The following is a 12,564-nucleotide window of genomic DNA, read 5'->3' on the forward strand; positions in this document are numbered from 1 at the left end:
TATTTAATTCTATTTACAATATTCAAACAGAGAGCTCTTAGATTAAAGGTGTGTGCTAAGGCTGAGTCATACCACAACTAAAAAAAAGGTTTCCCAGTAATTAACAGAATCTCAGGGCTTACAGTGTGATCAAATATCCTGTAACAATTGGCCATGAACATTTTCACGAGAAGCGAAAAAGCTAGAAAGAAAGCTGAAAGATTTTGGGCCATGCTCAGGAAGTTTTGGTGTATTTTGTAGAAGAAAATAGGGAGGGAGGAAGAGACAGACAGACAGACAGACAGACACACACACACACACACACACACACACACACACACGAGGTATAAAGAAAAGGAAAGCAGTGGTGTCTAATTTGTGCCTTGGAAATTCCAGGTTGAAATTCTTCCAGAATTTGCCATAGGCCAAGGAGCATAGAAAAAGTCATAGAAGTAGAGAATTTCATGGTCCACATACAAAGCTTTGTTCATTTTCTGATTGTTTTTATTCTAATCTACAAAAGAAGTTGCTCATGGATATCTATCTATATCGATATATATAGATATAGATATAGATAGATCTCCTACCTAACTTCTGTGAATATTCTAAATGAAACACACATATTTAAAGCTTAAACACTAACATCCCCATATAAGAGAAAACATGCAGTGTTTGTCTTTCTGAATCTAGGTTACCTCACTCAGGACCAGGAGGTAGAAGGAAGGAGAAATATGATATAGTGTTATAATGAGCAAATCAATTAGGGAGAATAAATGGGAGGGGAACGAGAGAGCTGGGGACAACAGGGCATATGGGAAGAGACAGCTAACACCAAAGGTCTTTTGAAAAGTTATACAGAAACTCTCTACTATAAAAGCTTCCTAAAGTATATAGATAGATAGAAGGAGTTCAAATAGAGATAGCATATTAAAGGGGAGAAAATAACCCCAACTAAATATCACATGCTCTCATACAAACAAACAAACAAACAAGCAAAATAAAAATCCAAGATCAGGAATTTATTTCGTTTTTGAGTCATTGGCCAAAGTGGTCCCATAGACCCCCTTCTAAAACATTATAGGCTGCTACCAGTGCAATTAGTTATCTTCCACAAATGAAGGAAAGATCATCATTTCTAATGTCACAGAAATCAAACTGGTACCCAACTGAAACCTTTCCCCCTACTGACTAGCATTCATTCTGCTGGAAGGTGCAATCTACAGAGAGCAAAGGTCATCACCATTCTTGCCTAGTTTGTAAACTGTGTGAGTGACAAGAGTGACCTGCCTGCACTGGTGTAATAGTGCCACAAATGTTAAGAAAGTAGCCATCTTAGTTACTTTGTTACTGCTGTGACAGCATGCCACCATCAGGTAAATGTATAAAACAATGGGTTTGATTGGGATTAATTAAAGAATTTTAGAGGGTTACAGTCCATGATGGCAGAGGAGAGGCACGGCGGCAGAAACAAATAAGGTCTCATATTTTGATCCATAAGTAGGAAACAAGCAATCAAACTGGGAATGCCACTGAGTCCTTTGAATCCTCAAAGCCCAACCCCAGTAACTCGCCTCCCTCAACAAAGCCACACCTCCTAATCCTTCCCAAATAGTTCCACTGACTCGGGACCAAGTGTTTAAACATATGAGCCTATAGGAGCCATTATCAATCAAATTTCCAGAGTAACCAGCCTCTTATAAATTGGATTTAAGGCCCACTCCATAGGTGTATCCACACCTGACCCTGCTAAAATATCTAAAAACCTGAGAATAGATAAGTCACAGGGGACAGCGTATTACTAGTCTTCTGCTAGGTGAACATAAAAATAAAATGGCATATTGCTATACACACGGATCACTGTATTACTGAGCCCTCAGCATAGGATTTCCTCTTTCAGTGGATGTTAAGTAATATAGAGACCCACAACTGGGCAATGTGCAGTGAGAGCCTTTGAGCACCCAACTCTAAACAGGATGTTTTCGTCAAACCCCTCCCGCTAGAACCCAGGGATCTTTGCAGAAGAGGAGGCCGGAAGACTGTAAGAGCCCTAGTTGGTGGATGACTCCAAGGAAACTCTCTTCCAGATAAAGCAGGACTGATGCACATATGAGTTCAAACAAACCGTGACAGCATGCACAAAGCCTGCATAATTTCAAGCCAGACAAAATCCTGATAAACATTCACAAAAACACATAGATGGAACAAAACCCCCCAATACTGGGATAAATTTTTTTCTGCCAAATCTGGTTACAGTAAAATAGCAATTTAGTTTTCTATTTATTTTACTTTATTTTTGTTAAATATTTCATTATTTTCCATGCACATAACACATTAGGATCCAAGTTACCCCTCCAAGTCCTCCCTTATTTCCACAATTCTTATTGGTTTTAACTTTCATTTCCCCAAGAGTAACTCTATTTTTCTTCTCCCTCAACTGTTGATGCGTCTCCTCCAAAGTCCTTATGGCTATAACTTTATTGATTTTCTTTGCCTTAGGAATTTATTAATTTTCTGTCAGTTTTATGTCTAGCAAAGAGCTGTTTCCCAGACGTTACTGACTCTTTTCATTAACTAACCTTCTTACTGGTAATAGAACATAAAAATATATTCTTTCACTTGTATCTTTTATAATTTATATTTTATTTAAGTAATCCTTTGTAACCTGAAGGTCATAGTGATTTTTAAGCTGTCTTAGATTTGTATAAACACACGAAGCATTGGATATGTTTGTTCCTATACTCTCAGTACCTACCTTTTCAGTATCCAACAATTACTTCCCTGCGATTCATCAGATTACCAGAGATAGATGACTAAGTTAAAATTTTTCAGTTGTGATCCCTTCCTACATTTGTCTGCTCTGGTACAAGCAATGCTCTTTCTTCATGACTATAGCTTTATTAAAAGTCTCATTTGACAATGAAAATTATTCCTTCTGTCATGCAGGATCTTCTTAAGGGTTCTTGGCATTTGATTTCTCATGGCAGTTTTAGAATTAGCTTGTCAAAGCTCATGGAACCTTCTTGTGAACTCATATCAGAATTTCACTAAGTCTATGGACAATTTAGTGAAAACTATACCATTGTGGTAGTGTATGCCTCTCTTTGAACATAATACACAGAGCCACTTGTGACTTTAATGCATTTCAATGTCGTTTTATGATCTTTCTCCATTGGTGCCTTGTATATTTTAAAAAGGATATTCATAGGTACTTCAACTCAAATTTTTGTTTCTATTGTATAGTTATTACAAAATAAATAGCAAAGTCTGTACTTGTTTTGCCCACACTGACATGTATCGTATTGCCCACATACTGGCATAAATTATTTCATATACATTGTATATAGTAAACTTTATAATCCCCTTTAAATACTATTCTGCATATATTTAAGAGTTTTTGTAAAATTTTCTACAATTACAACACCCATAATGAAGAGTGGTTTAGTTTTATACATTCCACTCTTGTGTAGTTTATTTGTGTCCATTTCAGTTTTACACTGATTATACTATTTAGTTCAGAGTTGAGTTGGTGTATTTTTAAAAATATTTTTGGATATTTTATGTACTTACATTTCAAATGTTATCTCCTTTCCCCCTCCCATACCTACTCCCTCTCCCCCTGCTTCTAAGAGGACGCTCTCACTCCTACCTACCCACTCCTATCTCAACGCCCTGGCATTATCTTACATTGGGTAAAAGGACCAAGGGCTTTTCCTCCTATTGATGCTGGACAATGCCATCCTCTGCTACATATGCAGCTGGAGTTATGGGTCCCTCCATGAATACCCATTGGTTGGTGGTTAAGTCCCTGGGAGCTCTGGTGGGGTTTGGTTGGTTGATATTGTTCTTCTTCCTATAGGGTTGCCAACCCCTTCAGCTCCTTCAGTCTTTCCTCTAAATCCTCCACTGGGTCCCCTTGTTCAGTCAAAGGGTTAGCTATAATGATCTTCATTTGTATCATCAGGGCTCTGGCAGAGCCTCTCAGGAGACTCCCATATCTGGCTCCTGTCAGCAAGTACTTCCTGGCATCAACAATAGTGACTGGGTTTGGTGGCTGCACATGGGATGGATTCCCAGGTGGAGCAGTCTCTGGACGATCTTTTCTTCAATCCTCTCTCCACCCTTTTTCCCTTTCTTTCCTCCCCTGAGTATTTTGTTCTCTCTTCTAAGAAGGGATGAAGCATCCACATTTCAGTCTTCCTTCTTCTTGGGCTACATATGATCTGTGAAGTTTTTCTTAGGTATTCTAAACTTTTGGGCTAATATCCACTTATCATTGAGTACATACCATGTGTGCTCTTTTGTGACTGGGTTACCTCACTCAGGAGGATATCTTCTAGTTCCATTCATTTGCCTAAGAATTTCATGTAGTCATTGTTTTTAATAGCTGAGTAATACTCCATTGTGAAATGTACCATGTTTTCTGTATCCATTCTTCTGTTGAAGGGCATCTGGGTTCTTTCCATATTTTGGCTCTTATAAATAAGGCTGCTATGAACATAGTGAAGTGTGTGTCCTTGTTATATACTGGAGCATCTTTTCGGTGTATGCCCAGAATTGGTACAGCTGGGTCATCAGGTAGTGTAATGCCCAATTTTCTGAGGAACCACCAGACTGATTTCCACAGTGGTTGTACAGCTTGCAATCCCACCACCAATGGAGGAATTTTCCTATTTCTCCATATCTTCACCAACATCTGTTGTTACCTGAGTTTTTTGATCTTAGCCATTCTGACTGGTGTGAGGTGGAATCTCAGGGTTGTTTTGATTTGCATTTCCCTAATGACTAAGGATGTTGAACATTTCTTTAGGTGCTTCTCAGTCATTCAATATTCCCCAGCTGAGAATTCATTGTTTACCTCTGTACCCCATTTCTTAATAGCGTTATTTGACTCTCTGGAGTCTAACTTCTTGAGTTCTTTGTATATTTTGCATATTAGTCCTCTATCAGATGTAGGATTGGTGGAGATCTTTTCCCAATCTGTTGGTTGACGTTTTGTCCTAATGACAGTGTCCTTTGCCTTACAGAAGCATTGCAGTTTTGTAAGGTCCCATTTGTCGATTCTTGATCTTAGAGCATAAGCCATTGGTGTTTTGTTCAGGAAATTTTCCCCAGGGCCCACGTGATCGAGACTTTTCTCCAGTTTTTCTTTTATTAGTTTGAGTGTATCTGGTTTGATGTGGAGGTCCTTGATCACTTGGACTTAAGCTTTGTACAGGGTGATACGAATGGATCAATTTGCATTCTTCTACATGCTGACTTTCGGTTGAACCAGCACCATTAGTTGAAAATGCTATAATTTTTCCACTGGATGGTTTTAGCTCCTTTGTCAAAGATCAAGTGACCATAGGTGTGTGGGTTCATTTCTGAGTCTTCAATTCTATTCCACTGATCTACCTGCCTTTCTCTGAACCAACAGCATACAGTTTTTATGACTATTGCTCTGTAATACTGCTTGACGTCAGGGATGGTGATTCCCCCAGAAGTTCTTTAATTGTTGAGGATAGTTTTCGTTATCCCGTGTTTTTTGTTATTCCAAATGAATTTGCAAATTGCTCTTTCTAACTCTATGAAGAATTTAGTTGGAATTTTGATGGGGATTGCATTGAAACTGTAGATTGCTTTTGGCAAGATGGCCATTTTTACAATATTAATCCTGCCAATCCATGAGTATGGGGGATCTTTCAATCTCCAGAGATCTTCTGTAATTTCTTTCTTCAGACACTTGAGTTCTTGTCATACAGATCTTTCACTTGCTTGATGAGAATCACACCAAGGTATTTTATGTTATATGGGACTACTGTGAAGGATGTCATTTCCCTAATTCCTTTCTCAGCCTGTTTATCCTTTGAGGAGAAGAAGGCTACTGATTTGTTTGAGTTAATTTTATACCCAGTCACTTTGCTGAAGTTGTTTATCAGGCTTAATAATTCTCTGGTGGAACTTTTGGGGTCCCTTAGGTATTCTGTCATATCCTCTGCAATTAGTGATATTTTGACTTCTTCCTTTCCAATTTGTATCCCTTTGACCTTCTTTTGTTGTCTGATTGCTCTGTCTAGGACTTCAAGTACTATATTGAATAAGAAGGGAGAGTGTGGAAACCCGCGGATCCCGGCCCGCAACAGCTCTCTGCTCCCAAACCCCGTGGGAGAGAGCCCTCACCGCCTGGACAGGTGGGCACTCCTGAGACTGCAGAGCGGAAGAGACCACAAACACTACCCACCCCTGCCCACATCCCTGGCCCAAGAAGAAACTGTATAAGGCCTCTGGGTTCCCGTAAAGGAGGGCCCAGGAGCAGCAGGTCCGCTGCATCTGAGACACCGCCTGAACCTGAAGGGACTGACCGGATAAACAGTTCTCTGCACCCAAATCCCGTAGGAGGGAGAGCTAAACCTTCAGAGAGGCAGACATGCCTGGGAAACCAGAAGAGACTGCTCTCTGCCCACATCTCTGACTCCAGAGGAAAACACCAAATGCCATCTGGAACCCTGGTGCACTGAAGCTCCCGGAAGGGGCGGCGCAGATCTTCCTGGTTGCTGCCACCGTGGAGAGCTCATAAGCAACACCCCACGAGCAAACTTGAGCCTCGGTACCACAGGTAAGACCAACTTTTCTGCTGCAAGCGACCTGCTTGGTGAACTCAAGACACAGGCTCACAGGAACAGCTGAAGACCTGTAGATAGGAAAAACTACACGCCCAAAAGCAGAACACTCTGTCCCCATAACTGGCTGAAAGAAAACAGGAAAACAGGTCTACAGCACCCCTGACACACAGGCTTATAGAACAGTCTAGCCACGGTCAGAAATAGCAGAACAAAGTAACACTAGAGATAATCTGATGGCGAGAGGCAAACACAGGAGTCCAAACAACAGAAACCAAGACTACATGGCATCATCGGAGCCCAATTCTCCCACCAAAGCAAACACTGAATATCCAAACACACGAGAAAAGCAAGATCTAGTTTCAAAATCATATTTGATCATGATGCTGGAGGACATCAAGAAAGACGTGAAGAACTCCCTTAGGGAAACACAGGAAAACATAAATAAACAAGTAGAAGCCTACAGAGAGGAATCTCAAAAATCCCTGAAAGAATTCCAGGAAAACACAATCAAACAGTTGAAGGAATTAAAAATGGAAATAGAAGCAATCAAGAAAGAACACATGGAAACAACACACATGGTATGCACTCATTGATAAGTGGCTATTAGTCCAAATGTTTGAATTACCCTAGATGCCTAGAACAAATGAAACTCAAGACGGATGATCAAAATGTGAATGCTTCACTCCTTCTTTAAAAGGGGAACAAGAATACCCTTGGCAGGGAATAGAGAGGCAAAGATTAAAACAGACACAGAAGGAACACCCATTCAGAGCCTGCCCCACATGTGGCCCATATATATACAGCCATCCAATTAGACAAGATGGATGAAGTAAAGAAGTGCAGGCCGACAGGAGCCGGATGTAGATCGCTCCTGAGAGACACAGCCAGAATACAGCAAATACAGAGGCGAATGCCAGCAGCAAACCACTGAACTGAGAACGGGACCCCCGTTGAGGGAATCAGAGAAAGAACTGGAAGAGCTTGAAGGAGCTCGAGACCCCTTATGAACAACAATGCCAAGCAACCAGAGCTTCCAGGGACTAAGTCACTACCTAAAGACTATACATGGACTGACCCTGGACTCTGACCTCATAGGTAGCAATGAATATCCTAGTAAGATCACCAGTGGAAGGGGAAGCCCTTGGTCCTGCCAAGACTGAACCCCCAGTGAATGTGATTGTTGGGGGGAGGGCGGCAATGGGGGGAGGATGGGGAGGGGAACACCTATAAAGAAGGGGAGGGGGAGGGATTAGGGGGATGTTTGCCCTGAAACCGGGAAAGGGAATAACACTCAAAATGTAAATAAGAAATACTCAAGTTAATAATAAAAAAAAAAAAAAAAAAGAAGGGAGAGTGTGGGCAGCCTTATCTAATCCCTGATTTTAGTGGAATTGCTTCAAGTTTTTCTCCATCTTGTTTAATGTTGACTACTGGTTTGCTGTATATGACTTTTACTATGTTAAGTTATGGGCCTGGCATTCCTGATCTTTCCAGGACTTTTATCATGAAGGGGTGTTGAATTTTGTCAAATGTTTTCTCAGAATCCAATGAAATGATCATGTGGTTTTTTTCTTTGAGTTTGTTTATATAGTGGACTTCATTGATGGATTTCTATATATTGAATCATCCCTGCATGCCTGGGATGAAGCCTACTTGATCATGATGGATGATTTTTTTTTTCATGGGAGAGGCTGTTTAATTGACTTAGGACAGGACAAAATAGAAAACCTCCCAAGGACTGGCCATGGGAAAAGAGCACACAAACCCCAGAGGCTGGTGGCAGCGGGGCTGCTCAGTTGTCTGGGGGAGGCCTTAGCATGGGGGGCATAGGAGTAGGGTGAACCCCTGGAGGCTGAGGATGGACCCCTGGTGCCTGAGAGTGGATCCCAGGAACTGGGGGGTGTATGCCAGGGGCTTGAGGGTCGACTGCAGGAGCAGGTGGATGCACCCCTGGAGCCTGAGGATGAACTCCAGCTGATGGAGGAGGGTGGAGCCCTGGAGCTGGGGGGTGGACCCCTGGAGTTGGGGGTGGACCTCTGGAGCTGGTGGGTGCACTCCATGGGGTGGAGGATGGACCCCAGATGTTGGTGGATGAATCACTGGTGCTGGGGGGTGCACCCCAGGAGCTGGTGTGGGCATCTGGGGAGGTCCAGGGGGCCCAGAGGGAGCAGGCCCAGTGAGGGCATAGGAGGAAGAGGCAGGCCACCAGGTGGAGGTGGGGGCAAGGCATCAGGGACTGGTGGGCAAGGAGTTAGTCCATTCATGAGTGGGGGGGCACTTGATGCCTAGGGGTCCTGCTGGGAGGGGCTGGGAGGGGCTGGGAGGGGCTGGGGGCTTCTCCATCTTAAAGTAGAAATGAAGAAAAAACTGCTTGGTCTCTTGGTTCCAGTGGGTCTAAAACTTGCCCTCAGCCTTGTTGATCTCGCGGCTCGGCACCTCGATGGCGATGGTCTCACAGGGCTCAGCAGCCATGAGCAGGTACTGCCAGCGGCGGTCGGGGAGCTCGATCCTCTGCTCATAGGCAGACATGAAGAGGTGGCGGGGCATGACACCCTCTGCAATCTCAGGGTAGTCAATCTGGAACAGCAGGCTCTGCTGGCCCATTTCTGTGTCCCTCTGCTTGGTCACTTTGTAGCCAGGGCGGCCAATTTTCACAAACTTCTTCATTTCCACCTTGACCTTCTCTGATGCAGGTTGTGCCGGGGCTTCTTTGGCCTCCTTGGCAGCTCGCAGGACCAAGTTAGTCTGATGTTTCTTCCCTTGGGTATGGGCCTGGTAGCTCCCCTCACTGTTATGCAGAGTCAAGCAGAGTTTGTGCTCATAGGATCCCAGGTGGTTCCTCATGAAATACTGGTCCTTATTGATCTCAATGGTTTCCAGGGCCAGTTGCTGCAGGTGCTCTCTTAGATCAGGGTTGATCTCTGAGGAGGAGGCCACGCTCCCACTCCCAGTTTTGCTTCCAGGTCTGTGCTGAAAGACCATGACGCAGGCCTGGGTACTTTAGGGGACAGGAGAAACCAACACCAAGGCCTTGCTACCCGTGCTTAACCTCTGGACGATTGTTTTGATGTGTTCTTGGATTCGGTTTCCGAGAATTTTATTGAGCATTTTTGTGTCGATATTCATAAGGGAAATTGGTCAGAAGTTCTCTTTCGTTGTTGGGTCTTTGTGTAGTTTAGGTATAAGTGTATTTTTGGCTTCATAGAATGAATTAGGTAGTAATCCTACTGTTTCTATTTTTGTGGAATAGTTTGAAAAGTATTCTTATTAGGTCTTCTTTAAAGGTCTGATAGAATTCTGAACTAAAGTCATCTGATTGTGGGCTTTTTTTTTTGGTTGGGCGACTTTTAATAACTGCTTCTATTTCTTTAGGAATTATGGGATTGTTTAGATGGTTTACATGATCCTGATTTATCTTTGGTACCTGGTATTTGTCCATTTCCTCCAGATTTTCCAGTTTTGTTGAATATAGGCTTTTGTAGAATATAGGCTTTTGTAGTAGGATCTGATGATTTTTTGAATTTCCTCAGATTCTGTTGTTATGTCTCCCTTTTCATTTCTCATTTTGATAATTTGAATATACTTTCTGTGCCCTCTGGTTAGTCTGGCTTAGGGCCTATCTATCTTGCTGATTTTCTCAAAGAACCAGCTCCTGGTTCTATTAATTCTTTGTATGTCCTTTTTGTTTCTACTTGTTTGATTTCGGCTCTAAGTTTATTTCCTGCCATCTACTCCTCTTGGGTGTATTTGCTTCTTTTTTTTTTTTCTATAGCTTTTAGGTGTGCTGTCAAGCTTCTAGTGTATGCTCTCTCCTGTTTCTTTTTGGAGGCACTGAGTGCTATGAGTTTTCCTCTTAGCACTGCTTTCATTGTGTCCTATAAAATGTCTTTAATTTCTTTGTTTATTTCTTCCTTGACCAAGTTATCTTTGAGTAGAATGTTGTTCAACTTCCATGTATATGTGGGTTTTCTGTCTATATATATATATATGTATATATATACATATATATATATATATGACCAGCCTTATTCTGTGGTAATCTGATAGGACACATGGAATTATTTCAATCTTTTTTTTTTTTATTAACTTGAGTATTTCTTATATACATTTCGAGTGTTATTCCCTTTCCCGGTTTCCGGGCAAACATCCCCCTCCCCCCTCCCCTTCCTTATGGGTGTTCCCCTCCCAACCCTCCCCCCATTGCCGCCCTCCCCCCATAGACTAGTTCACTGCGGGTTCAGTCTTAGCAGGACCCAGGGCTTCCCCTTCCACTGGTGCTCTTACTAGGATATTCATTGCTACCTATGGGGTCAGAGTCCAGGGTCAGTCCATGTATAGTCTTTAGGTAGTGGCTTAGTCCCTGGAAGCTCTGGTTGCTTGGCATTGTTGTACTTTTGGGGTCTCGAGCCCCTTCAAGCTCTTCCAGTTCTTTCTCTGATTCCTTCAACAGGGGACCTATTCTCAGTTCAGTGGTTTGCTGCTGGCATTCGCCTCTGTATTTGCTGTATTCTGGCTGTGTCTCTCAGGAGCGATCTACATCCGGCTCCTGTCGGTCTGCACTTCTTTGCTTCATCCATCTTGTCTAATTGGGTGGCTGTATATGTATGGGCCACATGTGGGGCAGGCTCTGAATGGGTGTTCCTTCAGTCTCTGTTTTAATCTTTGCCTCTCCCTTCCCTGCCAAGGGTATTCTTTTTCCTCATTTAAAGAAGGAGTGAAGCATTCACATTTTGATCATCCGTCTTGAGTTTCGTTTGTTCTAGGGATCTAGGGTAATTCAAGCATTTGGGCTAATAGCCACTTATCAATGAGTGCATACCATGTATGTCTTTCTGTGATTGGGCTAGCTCACTCAGGATGATATTTTCCAGTTCCAACCATTTGCCTACGAATTTCATAAACTCGTTGTTTTTGATAGCTGAGTAATATTCCATTGTGTAGATGTACCACATTTTCTGTATCCATTCCTCTGTTGAAGGGCATCTGGGTTCTTTCCAGCCTCTGGCTATTATAAATAAGGCTGCGATGAACATAGTGGAGCACGTGTCTCTTTTATATGTTGAGGCATCTTTTGGGTATATGCCCAAGAGAGGTATAGCTGGATCCTCAGGCAGTTCAATGTCCAATTTTCTGAGGAACCTCCAGACTGATTTCCAGAATGGTTTTACCAGTCTGCAATCCCACCAACAATGGAGGAGTGTTCCTCTTTCTCCACATCCTCGCCAGCATCTGCTGTCACCTGAGTTTTTGATCTTAGCCATTCTCACTGGTGTGAGGTGAAATCTCAGGGTTGTTTTGATTTGCATTTCCCTTATGACTAAAGATGTTGAACATTTGTTTAGGTGTTATTTCAATCTTATTGTATCTGTTGAGGCCTGTTTTGTGACTGATTATATGGTCAATTTTGGAGAAGGTGCCATGAGGTGCTGAGAAGAAGGTATATTCTTTTGTTTTAGGATAAACTGTTCCATAAATATCTGTTAAGTCCATTGGGTTCGTAACTTCTGTTAGTCTGTCTATGTCTCTGTTTAATTTCTGCTTTCATGATCTGTTCATTGATGAGAGTGGGGTGTTGAAATCTCCTACTGTTATCATGTGAGGTGCAATGTGTGCTTTGAGCTTTAGTAAGGTTTCTTTTATGAATGTAGGTGCCCTTGCATTTGGAGCATAGATATTTAGGATTGAGAGTTCATCTTGGTGGATTTTTTTTCCTTTGATGAATATGAAATGTCCTTCTTTATCTTTTTTGATAGCTTTTACTTGTGTTGTCCTGTATTTCTTTAAGGGAGTTATTTATATCCTTCTTAAAGTCCTCTATCATCATCATGAGATGTAATTTTAAATCTAAATCTTGTTTTTCTGGTGTGTTTGGATATCCAGTATTTGATTTGGTGGGAGAACTGGGCTCTCATGATACCAAGTAGTCTAGGTTCCTGTGCTTGCCTCTTGCCATCAGGTTGTCTCTGGTGTTAGCCTGTCTTGC

General features: G+C 42.2%; 1 pseudogene; it reads right to left on the reverse strand.

Annotated features, from left to right (window-relative positions):
• Positions 1-8,101: 8,101 nt before the first annotated feature.
• Sf3a2-ps1 (splicing factor 3A subunit 2, pseudogene 1) lies at positions 8,102-10,506 on the reverse strand (annotated as a pseudogene).
• Between the last annotated feature and the right edge of the window lie 2,058 nt (positions 10,507-12,564).

This window comes from Rattus norvegicus, chromosome 11 (genome assembly GCF_036323735.1).
Source record: "Rattus norvegicus strain BN/NHsdMcwi chromosome 11, GRCr8, whole genome shotgun sequence".
Taxonomy (NCBI): domain Eukaryota; kingdom Metazoa; phylum Chordata; class Mammalia; order Rodentia; family Muridae; genus Rattus; species Rattus norvegicus.